This window comes from Chiloscyllium punctatum, chromosome 30 (genome assembly GCF_047496795.1).
Source record: "Chiloscyllium punctatum isolate Juve2018m chromosome 30, sChiPun1.3, whole genome shotgun sequence".
Lineage (NCBI taxonomy): Eukaryota > Metazoa > Chordata > Chondrichthyes > Orectolobiformes > Hemiscylliidae > Chiloscyllium > Chiloscyllium punctatum.
This window is the reverse complement of record NC_092768.1, coordinates 29,567,357-29,593,684: the sequence shown is the minus strand read 5'-3', so window position 1 is coordinate 29,593,684 and position 26,328 is coordinate 29,567,357. Positions and strand designations below refer to the sequence as shown.

General features: G+C 49.2%; 1 non-coding gene across 1 annotated transcript; it reads left to right on the top strand.

The window, feature by feature from the left end:
* The first annotated feature begins 14,383 nt into the window (after positions 1-14,383).
* LOC140455699 (U1 spliceosomal RNA) lies at positions 14,384-14,547 on the top strand. Its single transcript, XR_011952963.1, has one exon. It is a non-coding gene; the product is annotated as a U1 spliceosomal RNA (small nuclear RNA).
* Positions 14,548-26,328: the final 11,781 nt, after the last annotated feature.

The window sequence follows — 26,328 nt, the reverse complement described above, 5'->3', positions numbered from 1 at the left end:
ATTCTCCCCATGTTTGTATGGGATTCCACCGGGTGCTCTGGTTTCCTCCCACAGTCCAAAGACGTTGATTGGCCATGCTGAGTTACCAAGAGTGCCCAGGATTAGGCAAGTTAGGTGCACTAGCCATGGGAAATATGGGGTGATAGGGTAAGGGGATGGTCTGGGTGGGATGTTCTCCAGAGGGTCATATACCATTAAAATTTGATTTACTCCAATTGAAAACTTTAATTTTTATGGGAAGGCTTATCCTTTTCCTTAACTGTTTTATAACAAATCGAATTGTGATCACGAGACCCAAAGTGTTGCCTTTCCACCACTTCAGTCACTTGCTCTGTTTTATTACCCATGAGACTAAGGAAATTCAGCACATCCATCAAGACTATTAATGATTTCTATTGATGCCCCACTTAAAGCATTCCATCTGGATCCACTACAACGTGGTTGGGAACAGCTCTTCCCAGGGTCACAAGGAACTACAGAGAGTCATGAACACAGCCCTGTCGCTCACACAAACCAACCTTCCATCCACTGACTCCATCTACACTTCCCACTGCCTCAGGAAAGCAACCAACATGGTTAAAGACCACCCCCCCGCTGGATTTACTCTCTTCCATTGGGCAGAGGGTCGAAGAGTTTGTAGAATCCATGCAGTATGGAAACAGGCCATTCAGCCCAATGAGTCCATACTGACCCTCTGGAGAACATCCCACCCAGACGAATCCCACGCAAACACTGGGAGAATGTGAAAACTCCACACAGACAGTCGCCCGAGGGTGGGATCGAACCCAGGTCCCTGGCACGGTGAGCCAGTGGTGCTAACTACTGAGCCACTGTGCAAATAGATTCAAGGGCACCTTCTTCCCTGCTGTTATCAAGCTCTTGAACGGACCTCTCAAGTATTAAGTCTGATCTCTGCCTCTGCACCTTCTCTGTGGCTATGACATTGCACTGTGTTGTGCTACCTTGATGCACTTTGCGTGGGAACGATCTGCCGGTAGAGCATCCAAAACAACACTTTTCACTGTGTTGTGGTACATGAGAGAGCAATAAATCAAATCAATCAAGCCTCCTCCTTCCCCAAGTTCACCTCACCCAATCAACACATCCTTCTATTCTTTTCTCACTCATATATTCATCCAACTCACGAGCCTGTTCCTGCTTTTCCCTTTGATCCCTTTGGTCCCAAGTGCTATATCCAATTCCTTCCTGAGATCATGCAGTGTTTTGACCTCGACTGCTTTCTGTGCCGCTAAATTCCAAAGACTCCCCACTCTCTGGGAGAAGACATTTCTCCACATCTGAGCCCTTTTGGGTGGCATAGTGGCTCAGTGGTTAGCACTGCTGTCTCACAGCACCAGGGGCCCGGGTTCGATTCCAGCCTCGGGAGACTGTCTGTGTAGAGTTTGCACATTCTCCCCCGTGTCTGTGTGAGTTTCCTCTGGGTGCTCCGGTTTCCTCCCACAATCCAAAGGTGTGCAAGTCAGGTGAATTGGCCATTCAAATTGCCCACAGTGTTAGGTGCAACAGTCAGGGGGAGTGGGTCTGGGTGGGTTACTCTTTGGAGGTTGGGTGTGGACTTGTTGGGCCGAAGGGCCTGTTTCCACACTGCAGGGAATCTAATCTTAAATGGTTTGCCCCATATCCTTAGTCTGTCACCCCGGGTCCTGGGCTCACCGGTCATTGGAAACATCCTTCTTGTATTTGCCCTGTCCAGTCCTGTTAGAATTCCATAGGCTTCTATGAGATGCCAACCCACCTTGTTCTCCTGAGCTCCGGCAGATATATTCCGAGCTGACTCAACCTCTTCTTGTGCATTAGTCCCGGCGTGCCAGGAATCCATCTGGTAAACCTGAGTTGCATTCCCTCTGTCGGGAATCATTCAGAGAAGGAGCTAGTGAGTGTGACTCTCCCACCACACATCAGGTGGATTGCAGAGTGACAACATCTGAATTATTACTGCACCGATGTAGGCCACTCGGTCCATCCTGCCTGCCCTGGTTCTATTCCCTAGTGCCACTCTCCTGCCTTTTCACCATATCCCTGCACCCATTCCTACCCAAATAATCCTCCAGTGCCCCTCTTCAATGCCTCAATCACTCACATTACTCTTGAATTCTTCATCGGGATTCATTGTTGATCGTCTTCCATCAAAGAGCTCTCATTTTAAACTCCCACCGTCAGAACTGTTTGGGGTGTCTCAGTGGTTAGCACTGCTGCCTCACAGCAGTAGGGAGCTGGGTTCAATTCCATCCTTGGGCGACTGCTTGTGTGGAGTTTGCATGTTCTCCCTGTGTCTGTGTGGGTTTCCTCCCACAGTTCAAAGATGTACTGGTTAGGTGGATTGACCGTACTAAATTGCCCATAGCCTGTGGGCTAGGTGGATTACCGATGTGAAATGCAGGGTTATAGGGATTTGGGGGAGGTCTGAGTGGGATACTCTTTGACAGGTCAGTGTGGAGTCGATGGGCCAAATGGCCTGCTTCCATACTGTCGGGATTCTAATCATCTCCCGTCACCACCCTTGAAAGGCATTGATCAAGTTACCTTCTCCTTTCCTGAAGAAACTAGCCTGATATTTATAACCTTTCACCCGATATTTTTGCAGACAAATGGCGTGTTGATGAACGTTCAGAAAGTATTTCACAAACTCTTTGATCGCTGCGTAAATTAATGACCATTTTGCCTTATTTTGCAGCTTTGCAACAAGAAACAGTCAGAGAGGTGAGTCCACACCATTCCCATAAACAACTTTTTATTTTTAGGGAAATAAATCCAGGGACTATTACACAAACAGTGAACATCCCTCCAGCCAAAGAGGGAAGTCACAGCAAGAGGTGTACTTTTTCCCTGGGATTGTGGCAGGGGTTTGGATTTTTAAGCTAAGAGAAAGATTTAAGATCGATGTGAGGGGTAATTTTATTTTACACAGTCCATGTGTGGAATGATCTTCCAGAGGATACAGTTACAAAGATTTAAAAGACATTTGGATGCAGACATGAATAGGAAAGATTTGGAGGGATATGGGCCAGGAGCAGGCAGGTGGGACTAGTTTACGTTCAGCATGGACCAGTTGGACCGAAGGGTCTGTTTCCGTGCTGTAGGACTCAGCGACTCTGGGAAAGAGGGATAGGGAATTGGCGGATCAGATCTGTGACGGTTCGTCAGAGGCGAACCCATGGAAGTCTCGCAGACGTGGATCGCTGGCCTCGGATTTTGTTCCCAAGCGGTGAGCACAGGAATGGGACAATTCCCTGATCTGGGAAAACCGGCAGTGGGAGGATTGGTTCCTTGCCCCTTGAGGTGGGGGAGTGGGGGGGCGCGGCGGTCCTGGCAAGTGGGCCGGGCGATCCGAGATCTAGGATCTGGGCTGTGAATGTGGGCGGGAGCTGAAGGGCTCCTGATAAAGGGCTTATGCCCGAAACGTGGGTTTTCCTGCTCCTCGGATGCTGCCTGACCTGCTGTGCTTTTCCAGCACCACACTCTCGACTCTGAGAACTCCAGCATCTGCAGTCCTCACTTTCTCCTTGGATCCAAAGGCTTGGCTTTCCTCTCTCATCCAGTCGGGGAGATGGGCATCACTGGCTGAAGCAGCATCCATTGGCCGTCCCTACATGCCCTCGAGAAGGTGACAGTGAGCTGCTGCCTGGTACTGCAACAGCCCTTCAATAGTTGGGTACCATCAATAGCAATGTATCTTAAACAGTTGTGGACCATTCACGGTGGCTCTATTTTCATTCATTCTTGATGTATCAGCATCAGTGCCAACGTTAACGTGTATTATTTATCCCCCATTGCCCTTGAGAAGGAGTGGGTAAGGGTGCTGTCTTGATCATTGAGGGCACAATACTTTCAGGAAGGGAGTTGCAGGATTAAGTTCCACTTCAGGAGAGAGTGAGGCTTGGAGGGATGTTCCCGTTTTGAGATGTTCCCATGGATCTCCTGCCTTTGCTCTCAGAGAGGTCACGAGATTTGTCGGAGCGGTTGAATATATTTTTTAATTCACCCACGGGACGAGGGAGCCGCTGGCTAGGCCAGTATTTATTGCCCATCCCTAATCACCCAGAGAAGAGTCAACCGCATTGACGTGGGCCTGGAGTCACACGTAGGCCAGACCAGGTAAGGATGGCAGATCTCCTGCCCTAAAGGACCAGGTGGGTTTTTCCCGACAATGGATTCCTGGTCGACATTTGATTCTTAATTCCAGGTTCTTTATTGAATTCAAATTCAACCATCTGCCATGACAGGATTTGAACCTAGATCCTCAGAACATTACTTGGCTGTTTGGATTAACAATCCAGCAATAATACCACTGGGCCATTGTCTCATCAAAGAATGACCTTTGGTGAGTTGCTACTACAGAACTTGTAGACAATACCCACAGCTGGCACTGTGCGTCAATCCTGAAGAGAGTAAATGTCTAAGGCAGTGGCTGGTTGGCCATCAAGCTGGATGCTTTGCGTTGGGTGGCCTCAAATTTCTTGACTGTTGCTGGAATTGAACTCTTTTAGCCAACTGGAGAGCTTTTCCAACCCAGCCCTGGCTTGTACTTTCTACAACGTGGGTGGGCTTTGGAGGGATCGCACGTGGGGATCCCACTGTCTTGTGGGACAGGTAGCACCAGACTTCCAGATTTGGACTTCATTTACCGACCTCTCAGAAACTGAACCGGAAATGGTATCGCCCACCGTCACAGACCAAGACACAAGTGGGACAGAATACCAGTGCTTCACCGGAGACTTACTGATGATGTTGGGGGTTGGGGATTCCTGATGAAGGACTCCTGCCCGAAATGTCGATTTTCCTGCTTCTCGGATGCTGCCTGACCTGCTGTGCTTTTCCAGCACCACTCTAATCTTGACTCTGATCTCCAGCATCTGCAGTCCTCACTTTCGCCTCACTGATGATGTTACCGAGCATGGTGACAAAACGTCTCAGAACACACCTCGCAGCTCAGAGAGCAAACGTACAGCCTGATTCACAATCTCAGCTACAAGTCGTCTCCAAAATCTCATGTCTTATGGAATTAAGTAGGATCAATTCTGTTCTGAGCTCATAGTAAATTGACTCCAAATACGATTTATGGGTTTAGATTGAGTTATTAAAAACTGGAAGAATTAAGCTTATGACATTGCGGATGTTTGTAAAATTAATTGCAAGAATATTTGGTCAGCCTGTTGTGTTACCAAGCTGTTAGCTATCCTTAAGTTAACTTGGTTATCTGATCGATTGCAGGTTACCAGCAACACCAATGTGGAGTGACATGCCATGAGCCAACAATTCTGTTTTTAATTTCACCTATTTTCGAGTCAACCTGCTCAGAGATGTTATTACACATCTCTGGAGCAGGTGGGATTTGAACCCAAGCCTCCTGGTCTGGGGATATGAACACTACCACCGCACCACAAGAGGCCCTCACCCGACACTTCTACAGTATGGTATAATTGTTCATCCCTGTAAAGGGGAAGAAACTCACAACTCAATGCAACCTTCAGTCTAATCTGAAACTATCAAACAAGACATGCAAATGCAGATTAAAATATTCGATATTTAAAATAGATACACATATGTAATTTTATAAACACATATTTATGTCCAGTCATAGAGTCATGGAGATGTACAGCACAAAAACAGACCCTTCGGTCCAACTCATCCATGCTGACCATATATCCCAAATTAATCTAGTCTCATTTGCAAGCACTTGGCCCTCTAAACCTTTCCTATTCAAGTACCCATTCAGATGCCTTTTACAGGTTAGAATTGTACCAGCTTCCACCATTTCCTCTGGCAGCTCATTCCATACATACACCACCCTCTAGGTGAAAAAGTTGCCCCTTAGGTCCCTTTTAAAACTCTCCCCTCTCACCCTAAACCTATTCCCTCTAGTTTTGGACTCCCCGACCCTGAGGAACTGGGGGAAGTAGGTTTGGCGGCTGCTGTTTGAGGACAAATTCACATCTGTCATGTGGGAATTGTTGAAGGCCAGTTGATTAGTGTTCAGAGCCAGCACGTTCCTGTGAAAATAAAGGATAAGAATGGCATGTTTCAGGAAATTTGGACGACAAGAGAAATTGAGAGCTCAGTCAAATCAAAAAAGAGGTATATGTTAGGTTAAGGATACTGAAGACAGACAGAGAAGCAAAAAAAAGAACGGGAAAGGACAGGAATTAGGAGAGCTAAAGGGGGCGGGGGCATGGAATATCTTTGGCAAGCAAGATTAAGGAAAATCCCAATGCATTTCATACACACATATGGAGCAAGAGGATATCTAAGGGAAGGGTAGGTCCACTCATGGGCAAAGGAGGAAGTTTATGCGTGGAGCTGGAGGAAATGGCTGAGGCCCTTAATGAAGACTTTGCATCGTTATTCACAAAGCAGAAGGACATGGTGGATGGTGAGTTTCGGGAGAGGTATGTTGGTATTCCAGGGCAATGCTGAGGAAGTTTCTGGAAAATTGTAGGAAATCTTTGTATCCTCTTTGCAGGTAATGGACTGTCCCTTTGAAATAAAGTAACAGCTGTTCTGGAACACTGGAAGCAACATTGGCCTACTGAAGGGCATGCTGGGAAAACTGGCCAACTGAACAGTGTGCTTAGAATTGGATCAGGCCAGACATACAGATACACAAACTGGTTGCCTTGATTGATTATGTTAATAGGTGCGAATGAAACAATGGAACTGAGATATTAAATAAAGAGGTTGCAACATTCACTTGGATTAAACCTGGCAGGTACCTTGATTGTCGATTGAATAGGTGTTGACAGGACAATGTTGCAAGGTTCGGGTGGAACAATAGATCTGAACAAACAGGAGGCTGGAAGAACACAGCAAGCCAGGCAGCATCAGGAGGGGGAGAAGTCAACTTTTTGGGTATTAAGGGGTATTTTGGGTATGAACCCTTCTTCAGGACTGAGAGTGTTTTGAGACAGCTTGACTCCTCGGGTCGACTCAATTAAATAGGAGAAATTACAATATCCAAAACTGTCGTTTGTAGCATCCTTCCTGAGACAGAAACTCAATTAACATCAAATTAATAAATGATTCTCGATTGCATTGTTACATTAAACTACTGCTAAACCACTGGACAGATAGTTCACATTTAAGCATGTTTGGGCAGCACAGTTTGGTGACAATGTCGCTGTAGAATTAGGGAACAGTATTTTCGAGAACGCTTGCTTACCTCTGCGATTCTCGCAGGGATCATTTTGTACACCTTGTTCTGCGCATGTGCCAGTGTCAGCTGCTGTCAGAGTGTGTGAGTGGGACAGTACTACACATTGATCAGCTTCATCACAAATATTAATGACATGAATGTTCATTGCTGTCCCTCTGAGACAAGAATATTCATGTATAATTCCGACAAGACTATATGACACACAGAGTCATAGAGACGTACAGCATGGAAACAGACCCTTCGGTCCAACTAGTCCATGCTGACCAGCTATCCCAACCCAATCTAGTCCCACCTGACAGCACCCGGCCCATATCCCTCCAAACCCTTCCTATTCATATACCCATCCAGATGCCTTTTAAAATGTTGCAATTGTACCAGCCTCCACCACTTCCTCTGGCAGCTCATTCCATACACACACCACCCTCTGGGTGAAAAAGTTGCCCCTTAGGTCCCTTTTAAATTGAATTGTATTGAATTGAATTTATTGTCACGTGTACCAAGGCACAGCCAAAAGCTTTGTCTTGCGAGCAGTACAGGCAGATCACAGAGTTAAGTAGCGTAGATAAGTAAATATTCGGTAAACAACAGCAAAAACAAAAACACAGGTACAGGTGAATGTTACGAGTTTGTGATTCCCTTCAGTATTCTAACAACAGAAGGGTAGAAACTGTTTTGAAACCGGCTGGTGTGTAGAAGTTGTAGAAACACATTCCCAGGGTGGGATGGATCTTTGAGAATGCTGGCGGCCTTTCCTTGACAGCGGGCCTGGGAGATGGATTCGATAGATGGGAGGTTGGCCTTTGTGATTGTCCGAGTAGAGGGGGTTATATCTTTCCCCTCTCACCCTAAACCTCTGCCCTCTAGTTCTGTATTCCCCACCCCAGGGAAAAGAACTTGTCTATTTATCCTATCCGTGCTCCTCATGACTTTATAAACCTCTATAAGGTCACCCCTCAGCCTCTGACGCTCCAGGGAAAACAGCCCCAGCCTGATCAGCCTCTCCCTGTAGCTCAAACCCTCCAATCCTGGCAACATCCTTGTAAATCCTTTCTGAACCCTTTCAAGTTTCACAACACCTACCATTTGCCTTTCTAATTTCTACTTATATATCACACAATGTACTTCTAGATTATCCTTTTTGCTTCCAAAAAATGGAGGGGCATAGTGACACGAATGTTAGCAAGCAGCGTCCTGGTGATGGAATTGCATGTGGGGAACACAAAAGAAAGGTTATAACACTGGGAGAGAAGGTACTTGTTATAAAGCGTTTTGAGCGTAAGGAGGGAACATGTGATACAGCTCACTTAACAGGAATGAAGGACTCTACCATTAGAGGCAACGCTGAAAAGATTAAAACAAGCTGTATTGCTGGACCAAGTCTGAGTGCCAGGAAATCTGTGAGTTCAAGGCCAAAGGAACTTGAGAAGCTGAAGGGGTTTTTAAATGTTTGGATAGAAGATCAAACAAAAAAGCAATTCTGGAACCACCTTTCTCACTGTAAAAGAGAAAGTCTATCCATTTACAAAGATCGAAAGCGCTCCTAAAAATCAGAGAGCGTTGTGTTGGCCGAGCAAAGCAGGTTGGTTTGGAAGAAGTGGAAAGTGAGGACATTGAAGAGCTGCTTGAGTCCCACTGTGAAGACCACTCTGCAGCTGATCGACAACAGCTTGAAACTGAGGGAGAAGTGGAAGCTGAAGGTGTAGAAGATGAAGTCCAGGGTGCAGCAAGATGAGAGCTTTCCACTTCTGTTTTAGTCTTCTATCCTGAGACAAATTGAGAGGCAGTTGGAGCTGTTAGACGACAATGACTACAACACAGAATGCAGGAGGATAACAGGTTGTTCAATAAGGGATTGTCTGGCACCCTTGAACAACTTCTTCAAGACAGAAGAGAAAGGGAAAACCAGCAAAACCTTTTTAAATTAACCCCCAAGAAACAGCCTGAAGACAATCAACCACAACCATCCACTTAGAGTCATAGAGTCATAGAGATGGACAGCATGGAAACAGACCCTTCGGTCCAACCCGTCCATGCTGACCCAGATATCGCAACCCAATCTAGTCCCACCTACCAGCACCCAGCCCATATCCCTCCAAACCCTTCCTATTCATACAGGTAAATACAATGACTGCAGATGCTGGAAACCAGATTCTGGATTAGAGTGGTGCTGAAAAACAAAGCAGTCCAGGCAGCATCCGAGGAGCAGGAACGTCGGGCTTTTGCCCGAAATGTCGATTTTCCTGCTCCTCGGATGCTGCCTGAACAGCTGTGCTTTTCCAACCCCACCCCTTCCTATTCATATATCCATCCAGATGCCTTTTAAATGTTGCAATTGTACCAGCCTCCACCACTTCCTCATTCCACACGGGTACCACCCTCTGGGTGAAAAAGTTGCCCCAAAGGTCTCTTTTATATCTTTCCCTTCTCACCCTAAACCTATACCCTCTATTTCTGGACTCCCCAGCCCCAGGGAAAAGACTTTGACCATTTATCCTATCCATGCCCCTCATGATTTTGTAAACCTCTGTAAGGTCACCCCCCAGCCTCCGACGCTCCTGGGAAAACAGCCCCAACCTGTTCAGCCTCTCCCTGTAGCTCAAACCCTCCAACCCTTCTGCAAACCCAACTGCACCGGATGGGGAGAGGATGATGATGACCCCCGTCCCTGCATTAACAATAGCTTTCAAAGTAATGTGTTAAATTTACTTTTGTTTCATTAATAAATATGACTTAAAGTTGCATTCAGGCTGTGCTGTACTTTGTGAAGATGTTTGGGTGATTTTTGAGTGAGCGTGAGTGATATTTTTTGCATGTCTGCTCTGATCCCAGTTTTCCCTCACGTATCCAGGCCTCCAGCCCACTCTGTTCTGCCTCACAGCTGCTCCTCACGTATCCAGGCCTCCAGCCCACTCTGTACTGCCTCACAGCTGCTCCTCACGTATCCAGGCCTCCGGCCCACTCTGTTCTGCCTCACAGCTGCTCCCCATGTATCCAGGCCTCCAGCCCACTCTGTACTCCCTCACAGCTGCTCCTCACGTATCCAGGCCTCCAGCCCACTCTGTACTCCCTCACAGCTGCTCCTCACGTATCCAGGCCTCCAGCCCACTCTGTACTCCCTCACAGCTGCTCCTCACGTATCCAGGCCTCCAGCCCACTCTGTACTGCCTCACAGCTGCTCCTCATGTATCCAGGCCTCCGGCCCACTCTGTTCTGCCTCACAGCTGCTCCTCACGTATCCAGGCCTCCAGCCCACTCTGTTCTGCCTCACAGCTGCTCCTCACGTATCCAGGCCTCCAGCCCACTCTGTTCTGCCTCACAGCTGCTCCTCACGTATCCAGGCCTCCAGCCCACTCTGTACTGCCTCACAGCTGCTCCTCACGTATCCAGGCCTCCAGCCCACTCTAGGCCACCAATTCACTCCACTTCAGCTTTTCATATCTGTCCCTAGCTGCCTTTGAACTGAGTGGTTACAAGGCCATTTCAGGCAGTAATTGAGAGTCAGCCACATTGTTGTGCGTCTGGAATTACCTGTCGGTCAGACCAGACGGGGATGGCAGATTTCCTTCTCTGAAGGAGATCAATGATACAGATTTTCTTTCCAACCGTAAACAATAATCATCAGTAGATTCTTAATTCCAGATTTTTAAAATCGAATTAAAATTCCATCTGCCATGGCAGGATTTGAGGACGGGTTCCCAGAACATTAACTGAGTTTCTGGATTTATAGTTAAGCAGTAATACAACTAGGCAATCATTTCCCCAACTACGTGAGTAATTGTCTCATTTCTGGATGATAGCTTCTGGTAGCTGTCATCCAAAACTTCACAGTAACTAGGGGAGTACCACAGGGATTAATGCTGGGGTCACAATCATGGGGGTGGTGGGGTCCCTTTGGAGGTGGTGGAAATGTCGTCGGATGATGTGGTTTATGCAAAGGTTGGTAGGGTGGAAGGTGAGTACTAGGGGGGTTCTGTCCTTGTTACGGTTGGAGGGGTGAGGTTTGAGGGCGGAGGTGCGGGATGTGGATGAGATGTATTGGAGGGCATCTTAAACCACATGGGAAGGGAAATTGCGATCTCTAAAGAAGGAGGCCACCTGGTGTGTTCTGTGGTGCTCCTCATGTATCCAGGCCTCCAGCCCACTCTGTTCTGCCTCACAGCTGCTCCTCACGTATCCAGGATTCCGGCCCACTCTGTACTCCCTCACAGCTGCTCCTCACATATCCAGGCCTCCAGCCCACTCTGTTCTGCCTCACAGCTGCTCCTCGCGTATCCAGGCCTCCAGCCCACTCTGTACTGCCTCACAGCTGCTCCTCACGTATCCAGCATTCCGGCCCACTCTGTACTCCCTCACAGCTGCTCCTCACGTATCCAGGCCTCCAGCCCACTCTGTTCTGCCTCACAGCTGCTCCTCATGTATCCAGGCCTCCAGCCCACTCTGTTCTGCCTCACAGCTGCTCCTCACGTATCCAGGCCTCCAGCCCACTCTGTACTCCCTCACAGCTGCTCCTCACGTATCCAGGCCTCCGGCCCACTCTGTTCTGCCTCACAACTGCTCCTCACGTATCCAGGCCTCCAGCCCACTCTGTACTGCCTCACAGCTGCTCCTCATGTATCCAGGCCTCCAGCCCACTGTGTTCTACCTCACAGCTGCTCCTCACGTATCCAGGCCTCCAGCCCACTCTGTACTGCCTCACAGCTGCTCCTCATGTATCCAGGCCTCCGGCCCACTCTGTTCTGCCTCACAACTGCTCCTCACGTATCCAGGCCTCCAGCCCACTCTGTACTGCCTCACAACTGCTCCTCACGTATCCAGGCCTCCAGCCCACTGTGTTCTACCTCACAGCTGCTCCTCACAGCTGCTCTTTTCCCTCCCCAACAATTTCCGCTTTCCACAAAAAGCGTTCCCTCTGTGACTACCTGGTCAGGTCCACGCCCCCCGACAATCCACCCGCCCGTCCTCGCACCTTCCCCTGCCACCACAGGAATTGCAAAACCTGCACCCACACCTCCTCCCTCACCTCCATCCAAGGCCCCAAAGGAGCCTTCCACATTCATCAAAGTTTTACCTGCACATCCACCAATGTCATTTATTGTAACTGTTGCTCCTGATGCGGTCACCTCTACATTGGCAAGACTGGACGCCTTCTCGCAGAGCACTATAGGGAACATCTACAGGACACCCGCACCAATCAATCACACTGCCCTGTGGCCCAACATTTCAACTCCCCCTCTCGCTCTGCCGAGGACATGCAGGTCCTGGGCCTTCTCCACCACCACTCCCTCACCCCCAGCCTCCACTGCCCCCACCCGCACCCTCCCCCCGCCAACGCCTGGAGGAAGAACGCCTCATCTTCCGCCTTGGAACATTTCAACCCCAGGGCAACAATGTGGACTTCACTAGTTTCCTCATTTCCCCTTCCCCCACCTCACCCCAGTTCCAACCTTCCAGCTAAGCACCGTCCCCATGACCTGTCCTACCAGCCAATCTTCCTACCCACCTACCCGCTCCACCCTCCCCTCTGACCTATCACCTCCATCCCCACCCCCATTCACCTATTACTCTTTGCTAACTTCCCCCACCCTACCCCTGATCTATCTCCCCACCCCCAGCCCCATTCACCTATTCTACTCTATGCTACTTTCTCCCCACCCCCACCCCTCTCATTTATCACTCCACTCTGCAAGCTTCCTGCCTCTATTCCTGATGAAAGACTTTTGCCCGAAACGTCGATTTTCCTGCTCCTAGGATGCTGCCTGACCTGGTGTGCTTTTCCAGCACCACTCTAATTTAGACTCTGGTTTCCAGCATCTGCAATCCTTGTTTTGACCTCGTTGATTTTGACCTTTGTCCACCCTCGTCCAACACTGGCCCCTCCAAATCATGTTATTGAGGAAGTTTGGCTCCGAGGGTCGGCTCAGTCAAAGGGAAATTACAATATCCAACACTGTCTTTTGGAAGAGTCTTCCCGAGATAGAAAAATCAATCAACATCAAGTAAATGACTTATGCTAATTACATTCTTACAACAAACCGCTGCTGAGCCACAATACTTGGAAATGACCCAGATAACACGATAAAAGAAGCAACTCAGGTCAGAGGGGTCCCTCACACACTCCAGAGAGAACATCAGCACCAAGAATCAGAAACCTTGGGAGCAGGAAGAACAGCCTGATCTTCAGTTTGACCCACTATAATCTGGGTAGTACAAACCTCTCTATCACCCTCTGAAAATGTAATCTTACACAAACAAAAGATGCCTTTTGTTGGTTTGTTGATGAGAGTAAAACTCCAATGTTTATTAATAAAAGCAAATTACTGCGGATGCTGGAATCTGAAACCAAAAGAGAAAATGCTGGAAAATCTCAGCAGGTCTGGCAGCATCTGGAAGGAGAAAAAAGACCTGATAGTCTAACTGACCATTTGTCAAAGCTAAAAAAAAAGAAATAGGATGGTATTTATACTCGGCTGAGAGAAGGTATTTATACTCGGCTGGAAGTAAACGAGTAAATCAGAGACATATAAAAATGATATTTACATTTGAATCACGGGCCTGTTTCTTTAACACCAGAGGGTGTTAAAGAATGTGTATCCAGAAAAGGTGGTGCTCTCAGTTTAATGTCACATCCAAACAACATTGAGAAATATTTCCTTGTCCCTGGAATCCTTAATCTTAACCGTGAGGTCTCCTGAAGGAATTGATTTACATGGTGGAACACAGAGGGTGGGAGATTGCAAAGCTGCAGTTTCACAAAAGAAGATTTGTTCAGTTTGTAGGGAGTAGGAAAAAGTGATGGCAAAATATCTTTCAAGTTTCACCAGCAAAGCTTAAAAATTGCTTTTATTCGCGTTCACCTAACATTACGTAAACAGTGTTTGATAACAGAGTGCTTCAGGTGTCTGAGAGATTTCTGGGGCTTTGTTTTGGTGGAAGAGGAGTCAGTCTGAAGGGGGCGGGGCGAAGGGGGCGGGGCGGGGCATTATCGTTTCAGAAAGAAATGCAAATTAGTGCAGTTTCTCAGGGCGCCCAGTGAGTGTAGTATTCAGTGAAACATGAGCTTTTTCCGGGTGTTCTTTGATCCAGGTGAGAAATTGCGCTGTTGTGCAGACAGGGAACCTCAGGCAGGTGAATTTTCGATTTCCGAAAATGCAGTCAGTGCGAGTGTAAGAGCTATGGGCTGTTGTTGGGTTTGAGCGAGTGCGAGTATTAAGCATACTTACCTGGCAGGGGAGATACCATGATCACCAAGGTGGTTCTCCCAGGACGAGGCTATCCCATTGCACTTCGGGTGTGCTGACGCCTGCGATGTCCCCAAATGCGGGATACTCGACTGCAAAATTTGTGGTAGTGGGGGACTGCGTTCGCGCTCTCCCCTGATTTACAAACAAAAAACAGAACATTCAGGGGAGGGCGCTCATCTCTGTGCTTCATACGGCTTCCTATGTACCGGGCATCTATATGGACAGATATGCTGCACGTCTTATACCATCCTCTCTTATATTCAGCTCTGTCCACTTATTCTTCTAATCATACAAGTTTACAGTATTGGAGGCAGGTTGTTCAGCCGAGAAAGATTATAAAAATTGCCAGCATCAATGTGCGTAGGCATCAAATCGGCCACGCAATGTGTTTCTACGATGTCCTTCCTGGCCAACGTTAAAGCCAACATCTTGTTTCTGCAGGAGTGTGGGAGACCGCACCTCAGCAGCTACAGGAGATGGTTGAGCTTGTGGGCCCATGGGCCGTCAGTTTGGTCGGGGTCAGGATCAGTGTAATGATAGCCGTGCCTCCGGCCTGGGTATCCTGTTGCAAGGAGGCAACTTCACCATCTCCGACATTGAGGAGGTGGTGGGCGGGCACCTCCTTGTCGCCGACGTCATGTACAGGAATGCTCCCCTGAGACTGATTAATGTGTACACCCCACTGGATAAGAGCAAACGGTTGGCCTTCCTGCAGCAGCTTCCACTGTTGCTGGCTATGTCCAGGCCGGTCATTCTGGCTGGAGACTTCAACTGTATCATTGATGCAGATGGATGATCTGGCAGGGGGGACAGTAAACGGCGACGGATATCCCAATCCAATCTTGCCCCACCTGCCAGCACCTAGCGCATATCCCTCCAAACCCTCCCTAGTCATATACCCATCCAAATGCCTTTCAAATGTTGCAATTGTATTGCATTTTGAGTATTGAGTTAAAAAAAGGGCGATGGGCATAGTGTTCAATCAGTAATGACCATGTCAAATGGTGAGCTAAATAGCCTAATCTTGTCCCTATGTTCTGAGGGGTGAGAGGAGATAATCAAAATAGGGGCAGATTGGGCGGTGTATAGATACCAACGTAGACCAATTTCCGTTGTTGTTTTTGTGTTGTAACTTCAGCCGAACCTAATGTGCAGTGCAGGGGCTACTCCAGCAGAGGGAGGCAGTGATCCATCTGCTGGGTTCTGTGGAGCTGACCATTTTCCAGCATTAAGGAAGATATTCACCCCAGCTGCCTGCACAGTTACAATGGTCCCCTCACAAGATAGCAACAGGAGTAGACCATTCAGCCTGTAGATGCTGCCCCACCGCTCATTTAGGTCATGGTTTTTCATCATTTATATCAATGATGTGGATGGGAATACAGGAGATATGGTGAGTAAGTTTGCTGATGACGCCAAAATCAATATTATAGTGGACAGTGAAGAAGGTTACCTCAAAAATACAAGGAATGTTGATGAGATGAGACAGATGGAGTTTAATTTAGATGACTATGAGTTGTTGCATTTTAGTAAGGCAAATCAGGGCAGGACTTTTTCAGTTAATAGTGGGGCCCTGGGGAGTGTTGCTGAACAAAGCAACCTCGGGTCACGGGGCATAGTTCCTGTAAAGTGGAGTCACAGGTAAACAGGGTAATGATGAAGGTGTTTGGCACACGCCCCATTATTGGTCAGTACATTGAGTATAAGAGTTGGGAGGTCATGTTGAGGTTGTACAGGACATTGGTTAGGCCACTTTTGGAATACTGCCTTCAATATGGTCTCCCAGCTATCGGAAGGATGCTGTTAAACTTGAAAAAGTTCAGAAAATATTTACAAGGACGTGGCCAGGGTTGGAGTATTTGAGCAACAGGGAGAGGCTGAATAGGCCGGGGCTGTCTTCCCTGGAGTGTCGGGGGCTGAGGGGTGACCTTATACAGGTTTATAAAATCACGAGGGGCATGGTTAGGGTAAATAGACAAGGTCTTTTCTCTGGGGTTGGGGAGTCCAGAATTAGGGGCAATCAGTTTTGGGTGAGAGGGGAAAGATTTAAAGGCATACGGTATCTTTGCCTTCATCGGATGGCACGGTGGCACAGTGGTTAGCACTGCTGCCTCACAGCGCCAGTGAAACCTGGGTTCAATTCCCACCTCAGGCGCCTCTCTGTGTGTGGAGTTTGTACATTCTCCCCGTGTCTGCGTGGGTTTCCTCTGGGTGCTCCAGTTTCCTCTCACAGTCCAAAGATGTGCAGGTTAGGTGAATTGGCCATGCTAAATTGCTCGTAGTGTTAGGTGAAGGGGTAAATGTAGGAGTATGGGTCTGGGTGGTATACGCTTCGGCGGGTCAGTGTGGACTTGTTGGGCCGAAGGGCCTGTTTCCACACTGTAAGTAATCTGTAAGTAATCTAATCTAATCGGGCGGGGGATTGAGTATAAGAGCTGGCAGGTCATGTTAAAATCGTACACGACGTTGGTTCAACCACATATAGAATACCATGTACAGTTCTGGTCACCACATTACCAAAAGGATGTGGACGCTTTGGAGAGGGCGCAGGGAAGTTAAACGAGGATGTTCCCTGGGATGGAAGGTGCTCGCTATGAAGAGAAGTTGAGTAGGTTCGGATTGTTTTCATTCGAGAAAAGGAGGTCGAGGGGGGACCTGATTGAGGTCCACAAAATCATGAAGGGTATAGACAAGATGGATTGAGATAAGCTTTTTCCCCAGGGTGAGGGATTCAATACCGAGAGGTCACGAGTTCAAGGTGAGAGGTGAAAAGTTTAAGGACGATACAAGCAGCAAGTACTTCACACAGAGGGTGGTAGGCATTTGGAACACGTTGCCAGCAGAGGTGGTAGAGGCAGGCACGGTAGATTCATCTAAGGTGTGTCTGGACAGATGGATGAGGAGGTGGGGAACAGAGGGATACAGGTGATCGGCATAGACAGTAGATTTGGATCAGCTCAGGCTTGGAGGGCCGAAGGGCCTGTTCCTGGGCTGTAAAGTTTCTTTGTTCTTTTTAACACAGGAAGACGTTAACTAAGGCAGACAGGGCAAACATTGGTCAGAAATGTGGATTTGAATGAGTGTCCTAAGGAAAGAGAGAGAGAAAGAGAGAGATAGTGAGAGAGAGAAAGAGAGAGATAGTGTTGAGAGCGGTGGAAGGAGAGAATTCCAGAGTTTAGGGCTGAGGTGGCGGAAATTTAAAAAATGAATACACCATGTGATTGAAATGTTAAAGTGAATCGAACAATGTGCTGACACAGTAGCCCCAGAGATCAGAATGTTGCCGACCATGTTCTATGTTCAGTGAGTGCTGCTACTGTCAGTCGCAACACAGTTTAACTGACCTCGAGAAATAACCACTCTACTTTTGGTCAAGGTCGACAAATGGTTCCTGGGAAAATGTTCGTGTTAGTATATTCTGATGGAATTACATTATTGAGGTGGGGGGGAGGTGGGGTTGCCAGCTGCCTTTGCAACAGGCGTGTCACACACACCCGCCCTACACACACACACACACGCCCTACACACACCCGTTCCCCCCTCCCCCCCCCCCACACACACACACACCCACTCCCCCCTCCCCACCCGCCCCCCCCCCACACACACACACGCCTATACACACACACACACCCTACACACACACCCGCCCCCTACACCCCCACACACACACACACCCCACCCACCCTGCACACACACACCCCACCCACCCTACACACACACACCACACCACCCCACACACACCCGCTCCGCTCCCCCCTCCCCACACACACACACACACCACCCCCCCGCACACACACACATCCCACCCGCCCTACACATACACACACACCCGCCCTACACACACACACCCGCCCTACACACACACACCCGCCCTGCACACACCCGCACCCCTGCACATACCCGCACCCCCACACACACCCGCTCCCACTCCCCACACACACACACCCCACCCGCCCCATACACACACACAGACAGCCCATCCGCCCCATACTCACACACCCACCCCCTACCCCACACACACACACACCCCACCCGCCCTATACACACACACAGACCCCACCCACCCTACACACACACACACACACCCCACCCGCCCTATACACACACACACACACCCCACCCGCCCTATACACACACACACACCCCACCCGCCCTACACACACACACACCCCACCCGCCCCACACACACACACACACACACACACACACACAGAGGTTCTTAAATGGAACCTCTCTAGCTGCTCGATGGAAGAGGGTGGGAGGGAGTATAGCTGAGGTGGGAAGGGTCTTTGATTGGGTTGACTGCTTTCCCGTGGCAGTGGGATGTACAGATGGAGTAAATGGATGGAAGGCTGGTTTGCGTGATGGACTGGGCTGGGCCGTGTTCATGACTCTCTGTAGTTTCTCATGGTCCTGGGCAGAGTAGTTGCTATACCTCGCTGTGTCCAGGTCGCTTTCTACGGTGCACCTATAAAACATTGGGAAGAGTCCTTGTGGACACGCCGGATTTCCTTCACCTCCTGAAGAAGGAGAGATGTTGTTGACTGTCCCGTGGGTTGTGGGTGGCCCAGGACAGATTGTTGGTGATCGTCACTCTCAGGAACTTGATGCTTTTGGCCACCTCCACCTCAGCTCCATCGATGCAGACAGGAATGTGCCTTCCACTCCACTTCCTGAAGACAATGACCAGCTCCTTCGTTTTGCTAACGTTGATGGGGAGATTGTTGTCTTTACCCATGATGCTGAGCACTCTACCTCCTGTATTCAGTCTCACCGTTGTTGGAGATCTGACCTACGATGTTGGTGTTGTCAGCAAACTTGAAGATGGAGTTGGGGCGGAATTTGGCCACACCGTTGTGAGTGTGTAAGGATTATAGTAGGGGGCTGTGTACTCAGCGTTGTGAGGATTGTCACCTTTTCTTACTCACTGGGGGTGAGCAGCACATTTTGATAATTTCCAGTGACTTCCAGGTCCCCTTGAACGAATCTCCTTAACGCCCATGCACGTTCAGAGAGCCCAGATTGCGAATCTAACGATCTCCTAAGAGATTCCCATCTGGCCTGTCTACACCAGCCTAATGAGACACAGAAATAACACACAACAATGTGGGGTGTAGCCTTAGTTTAAAACTCCAACCACCCCCCTCCCCACACCATTTCATCACTGGGAGCAATATTAACATGGGTGCCCATAATGGGAGGGCTCTTCCGATCATATATTGTTGGGGGGGGGGGTAAAGGTAACGATGGGGGGGTGGGGAGGCTACCCAGTTGGTTTCTCTGGTTAGGCCCCAGCTCACTAATCACGTCCCTGCCGATGGGGGGGGGGAAGCAAAAAAAGATCAGGGACGCTCAACTGAGGTTTGTCAGAATTCCCTTTGCATTCACGGAATCTCGGATACACTGTAGCTGTAAGACTGGCCCTGAAATGCCAACGGAGCTGTGATACTGACAGCCCAGTGGGGAGTGGGGGGGAGTGGGGGGTGTCACTGTCCATTTCACATTGTGGCCATTTAAGGCAGCAACAATGTTGCCCTCGTGGGTCTGGGTGACAATGTAACAAAAGAAACGGATACTTTATTTCTGAGAGGGAAGGCCAAAAGTGAGTCCCGGCAGTGGTCGGTGCCCACTCACCTCTCATCGCCATGTCTGAGGAGGCAGAGAGTAAACCTGCAAATGAAGAGGGGTTTTTCACCGTTACCACCTCAGGTCCTCTGGTGAAAGGTAAGAGATGCTTCGGGCTTTCTGCTTCACAGGGAAGAGACTTGACCCCGTCTGCGGGAAGAGACCTTTGGAGAAGATTTGCAACTTCAGGCACCTCCCGGGTCCAAATGCTGCAGCTTACCTCCCCCCCCACCCCCCCCACCCCTCCATGCTCCGTCTCCCTCTCTCTCCCTGCCCATCCTTCTCCCTCTCACTCTCCCCCTCCCCCTCTCCCTTTCCCCCTCCCCTTCATGCTCCATCTCCCTCTCCCTCCCTCTCTCCCCTCTCCCTCGTCCTCACCCCCTCCCTCCCTCTCGCCCTCTCCCTCTCCCCCTGCCCCTCCCTCCCTCTCGCCCCCTGCCTCTCGCCACCACCCTCTCGCCCCCACCCTCTCCCCGCCCTCCCCACCCTCTCCCCGCCCTCCCCGCCCTCTCCCCCCGCCCTCTCCAACTCCCACTCTCCCTCTCCCCCTCCCCATCCCTCTCCCCCTCCCTCCCTCTCTCTCCCCTCCCCTCCCCTCCCCCTCCCATCTTCCTCTGCCCCACACCATCCCCCTCCCTCTCCCCCTCCCCTCCCTCTCCCTTGCCCTCACCCTCTCCCTATCCCCCCTCCCTCTCCCCTCCCTCTCCCTTGCCCTCACCCTCTCCCTATCCCCCCTTCCTCTCCCCTCCCTCTCTCCCCCTCCCCTCCCCTCCCTCACCCCTCTGTCTCCCTCTCCCTCTGTCCCACACCTTGCCTCTCCCTCTTCCCATTCCTCTTCCCTTCCCAATTCCCCTCCCCCGCTCTGTCCCCCTGTCCCTCTCCGTCTCCCCCTCCCTTTCCCCCCCCTCCCTCCACCTTGTTCCAGCCCGTTCTCACCTCGGAGCTTTGTCCTCCTCCTGCAAAGTGCCTCGAATTGTGCTGCGTTACAGGCGCTCCATGGATACAGGTTGTTGTTGTAGTACACTGCAATAAAGGCCCCAGACAACTGAACCCACAAGCCCCCTCCTGTTTTCCTCCATATGATTTAGTAGAGTCATACAGCATGGCAACAGACCCTTCGGTCCACCTCATCCGTGCTGACCAAATTTCCCAAACTAATCTATTCCCACTTGCCTGAGTTTAGGCCATATCCCTCTGAGCCCCTCTGTTCATATACCTATCCAAATGCCTTTTAAATATTGTAACTGCACAGCAACTACCACGTCCTCTGGTAGCTCATTCCACACACGAACCACTCCTTGTGTGAAAATGTTGCCACTCAGGTCCCTCTTAAATCTTTCTCCTCTCACCCTAAGAATATGCCCCTTCGTTTTGAACTGCCCATCTGTAGGGAAAAGACCCTTGCCACTCACCCTATCCGTGCCCCTCATGATTTTTTTCTATGAGGTGACCCCCTCCACCCCCTACTCTTCAACCAAAAAAAAAAGTCCCAGCCAATTCAGCTTCGCCGGATGATGAGAATGTCCTTGTAAATCTTTTCTGCGCCCTTTCCGGTTTAATAATATCCGGCCGATAGCAAGGCGGCCTGAACTGAACCTGGGTCCCCTCCAATGTCCTGTGCAACCTCAACATGATATCCCAGCTCCCAGTCCTCAATGACCAGAGCAAGGAGGGAAAGTGCGCCAAATGCCTCCTTAACCTGTAAGAATCGACGTTTCGGGCATGAGCGAACTGCCCGAAACATCGATTCTCCTGCTCCTCGGATGCTGCCTGACCTGCTGCGCTTTTCCAGCAACACATTTTCAGCTCTGATCTCCAGCATCTGCAGTCCTCACTTTGTCCTTAACCTGTAAGGCAACTTTCAAACAGCTGTGCTCCTAGGTCTCTCTGTTCGACAACACTGCCCAGGGCCCTACTTCACGCCAATCTGTGTTATTAAAAGATTCCTTCTCATCCTTTATGGCCTGTTTGTTCATCTATAAACCTCTTCAGTACAGAGCTTGCCTCCAGCCCTCCAATGTGGGAGCATGATCACCAATCTCTGGGCAAGTATTTCTATATCAAAACACGCCCCTGGAACAGGTGGTCCTTGATCCCAGGTCGCCTGGACCAGCAGGAGGGTCACTACCACTGTATCACAGAAGCCCTGACCCAAGTGCGTTCACCTAAGTAACCCTAATAGGTTTGAAGTTAAAAATCACACAACAGGTTTAATTGGAAGCACACTAGCTTTCGGAGCACTGCTCCTTCATCAGGTGATAGTGGAGGGCTCAATCCTAACACACAGGATTTATAGCAAAAATTTACAGTGTGATGTACCTGAAATTATACATTGAAAACTTGATTGTATGTTAAGTCTTTCATCTGTTAGAATACAGTGATAGTTTCACTTCTTTCATGTGTAAATCACAAAACCTTTTTTTAAATAGTTACATTCTCAGGTTAGCTGTTAACAATGGTGTTAGCTAGACAATATGTTGAAGGTGTTGCACCACCCCCACCCCCCCCACCCCCCCCACCGCCCCCCGCCCCCACCATGTTCTCTGTCTATGCCATGATGTTTAGATTGATTCTAATCTAAAAAGTGTGATAGTGGAGTTCTACATGAATGTATGCAGTTGCAGTTTTTGAGCAAAGTACACTGTAACTCTGCAAGTACAAATTCACCCCATAAAATATATGTGTGCATGTGGGTCTTTGTCTGTCTCTGTGTGTGTCTGTCTGGGGTGGGGTTTGTGAGTGTGAGAAAGTGTGTGTGTGTAGTGAGTGCAGAGTGTCTTAAGTCTGTGAGGGGGTGTAAGTGTGAGTGTGGGAGTGTGTGTGACTGTAAGTGTGTGTGTGGGTGTCTGTGTGCACGTCTGTGTATATGTATGTCCATGTGTATGTGTGTATAGAAGTGCCTCTGTGTGTGTGTGTAGGAGTGTCTGTGTGTGTATGTGTGTGTGTGTAGTGCAATGGTGATCACCTGTAACGTGACATGAACCCAAGGGCCCAATTGAGGCCCTCCCTATGGGTACCGAACTTAGCTATCAGCCTCTGCTCAGCCACTTTTCACTGCTCCCGGTCCCGAAGTCAGCCTTGAAGGATGCACCACATCCACGAGCATCCACTCCCTCCACCACCGATGCTCAGTAGCAGCAGAGTGTACCACCTACGAGATGCACTACAGCAACTCAGCAAAGATCCTCAGACAGCACCTTCCAATCTAGACCACTTCATCTCGAAGGACAAGGGCTACAGATACCACCAGCTGCAAATTCCCCTCCAGGCCACTCACCCCCCTGACTTGGGAATATATCGCCGTTCCTTCACTGTCGCTGGGTCAAAATCCTGGAATTCCCTCCCTCAGGGCATTGTGGGTCAACCCACAGCAGGTGGACCGCAGCGGTTCAAGATGGCAGCTCACCCCCCACCACCTTCTCAAGGGGGCAACTAGGGACCGGGCGATAAACACTGGCCTCAGCTAGTCACACTCACACCCTGCGAGTGAGACATTGTCTGAGAAATACTGAGAGTCACAAGTGCAGCAAAAGTGAGCATGTTCTTATCTCTATTTACACAGGACCTTTGGTGGATTTGGACAAGATTAAAAGCTTGCTTGATCATTCGAAAGGTAAGGGATACCTTATCGCATTTGCCTCGAAATAATGTATTGCTGCTGTAACAATGCCACTTGTGGTTCATTTCGTTTTAGGCCCCATGTTAGCTTCAGTTTGCAATCTGTTAGATGACAGGGAAAGATGTGGGATGGCTCAGTCAGCTGTGCGATGGGCCGAACAACCTCCTTCTATGCTAAGGATCAAATGAAACACCTTGAATGACGTGGCACAAAACAGAGAGAAATCCTACAGTCCAACACCTGAAACTCAAAAGCAAACAGCAGCTTCAACTTCCAGCCCAGCTTTGCATGAAAAACATGAATGTAGGTGTCTGTGTCCCTGTCACCTCTATCAGAGTGGAGGAAGGGAAGGTTTTAACCTAAGTCACCCTCAGGGACAATGTGGGGAGTGTCCCATTGTTGGTTTTATTGCACCCTTCTGCCTGACCCCCCTACCACTTTTCCTGCCCGTACAATTTGCTCCTGCAATGGATCTGCCAGCGTCCTTCCCCCGACCGGTTAAAGCCAGTCTTGCAAAGTTCTAAGTGTCGGGTGCGGTGCGTGTGAAATAGTGCGTTTTAACGATCCAATTCCCAATCCCCCGATAACAGCCCCTGGCTACTGAACTGAGAAAGCTTGGCTACTTTTGAGACACACCGTGGGATGGTTTCTCTGGGGTGGGGGCTGTGCAAAGTGGAGGGAGGATTCGGAAGGGTGCCCTTTGTTCTTGATTATCTGCAGTGACAAATTGTGTTCATCTGTTTTTCTCCCTCAGAGCCCACATCCCTGCATGACATGCGTGAGTGACAGCATTAATATGTACAAAAGAGGTGACCCGGTACAAGTTCTTAAAGTAAAAGTTCTGTGATGTTGTTAGTGATAAAATGCCTCCAACCCATGGGTAAGATCAGAATGAGGCTTGGAACTGTTCATTACAAAGTAATCACTGATGAAACCAACCAGGGCTATTTATATCTGGATCAAACGTGGAGAAACTCTGCCGAACAAGTGGCTAGCACTGCTGCCTCATAGTGCCAGGGACCTGGGTTTGATTCCAGTCTTGCAGGGTAGTGAAGATGGCATTTGGTGCACTCGCCTTTATGGGTCAGTGCATTAAGTACAGGAGTTGGGAGGTCATGTTGTAGCTGTACAGAACATTGGTTAGGCCACTTTTGGAATTCTGCGTTCAATTCTGGTCTCCCGGCTCGAGGATGTCGTGAAAGGGTGCAGAAAATGTTTCCAAAGATATTGCTGGGATTGGAGGGTTTGAGCTGCAGGGAGAGGCTGAATAGGCTGGGGCTGTTTTCCCTGGAGCACCAGAGACTGAGGGGTGACCTTATAGAGGTTTATAAAATCATGAGGGGTGGGGTTGGGTGACTAGACAAGGTCTTGGGTAGGGGAGTGCAAAACTGGAGGGAATAGGCTTAAGGTGAGAGGGAATGATTTAAAAGAGACCTAAGGTGCAACTGTTTCTCACAGAGGGTGGTATGTGTTTGGAATGAGCTGCCAGAGGAAGTGGTGGAGGCTGGTATGATCACAGCATTTAAAAGGCATCTGGATGGGTATATGAATAGGAAGCGTTTGGAGGGATGTGGGCCAAGTGCTGGCAAATGGGACTAGATTAATTGAGGATATCTGGTCAGCATGGATGAGTTGGGTCAAAGAGTCTGTTTCCGTGCTCTACATCTCTTTGACTATGACTCGATGACTGTCTGTGTGGAGTTTGCACATTCTCTGTGTCTGCGTGGGTTTCCTCCGAGTGCTACGGTTTTCTCCCACAGTCCAAAGGTGTGCAGGTCAGGAGGACTGGCCACGGGAAATTGCTCATAGTGTCGGCTAGGTGGGTTAGCCATGGGGAACTGTGGGCTTGTGGGGCTTGGGGAGCTGAGACTGGGTGAGATAATCTTTGGAGAGTCAGTATGGACTTGAGAAAAAACGTAATCATGGTGGGCACACACTGTCTGCAGGAGCAAGTTTTAATTTTGTGTTTTGTAATTGTCGGTTTCCGAAATATTAACTTCAATGTGTTGAGCAATATTAAGGGGGATCTCCCACGTTGAGAATCGTTGTTCATGATTTATGATTAATGCATCATTCATTCATTTTTCAGATTTGGAAACACTCAGTGAAATATTTGGTACGTATTGGTCACGAGAATGACTGGGTTTCAAAACTTCATTGAGCCAATGTATGTAGCTTTGACCATTAATCACCCCACGGGCGATCATGTGACAAAAACCATGGACATTTCTTCATTGCTCAGTAAAGAAAGAGGCAGTGCTTCAACTGCCCAAAATGATTCACAACTGGCAAGATCCACTTTGTGTTAGAGCAACGTGGCAACTAATTGTCTTACAAAAACAAAAGGGGAGTGCATAATGTTGTTCACTCTTGGGGTACGTCTGCTGATGACTGAGCCAGCATTTATGCCTGGTCTCTAAACATTATGGACTGCAGCTGTTCTAGAAAAAGGCGACCCCTCTCCTGAGCAAACTGGGGACCGACCAATCAATCCTGGCTCAGCCTGCGACGGGTACATTCTACGGCCGAACCAATCTTGACCCACTTAAACATGGCGGGGGGGGGGTGTCAATGGTACCGAGAATGGATGCACCTTTGTTTGGTCATGTCCTGGGAAGTTGCAGAGTTGGGGCAGATTGTTGGAGCCCAGATATAGATCAGCCACAAGGGAG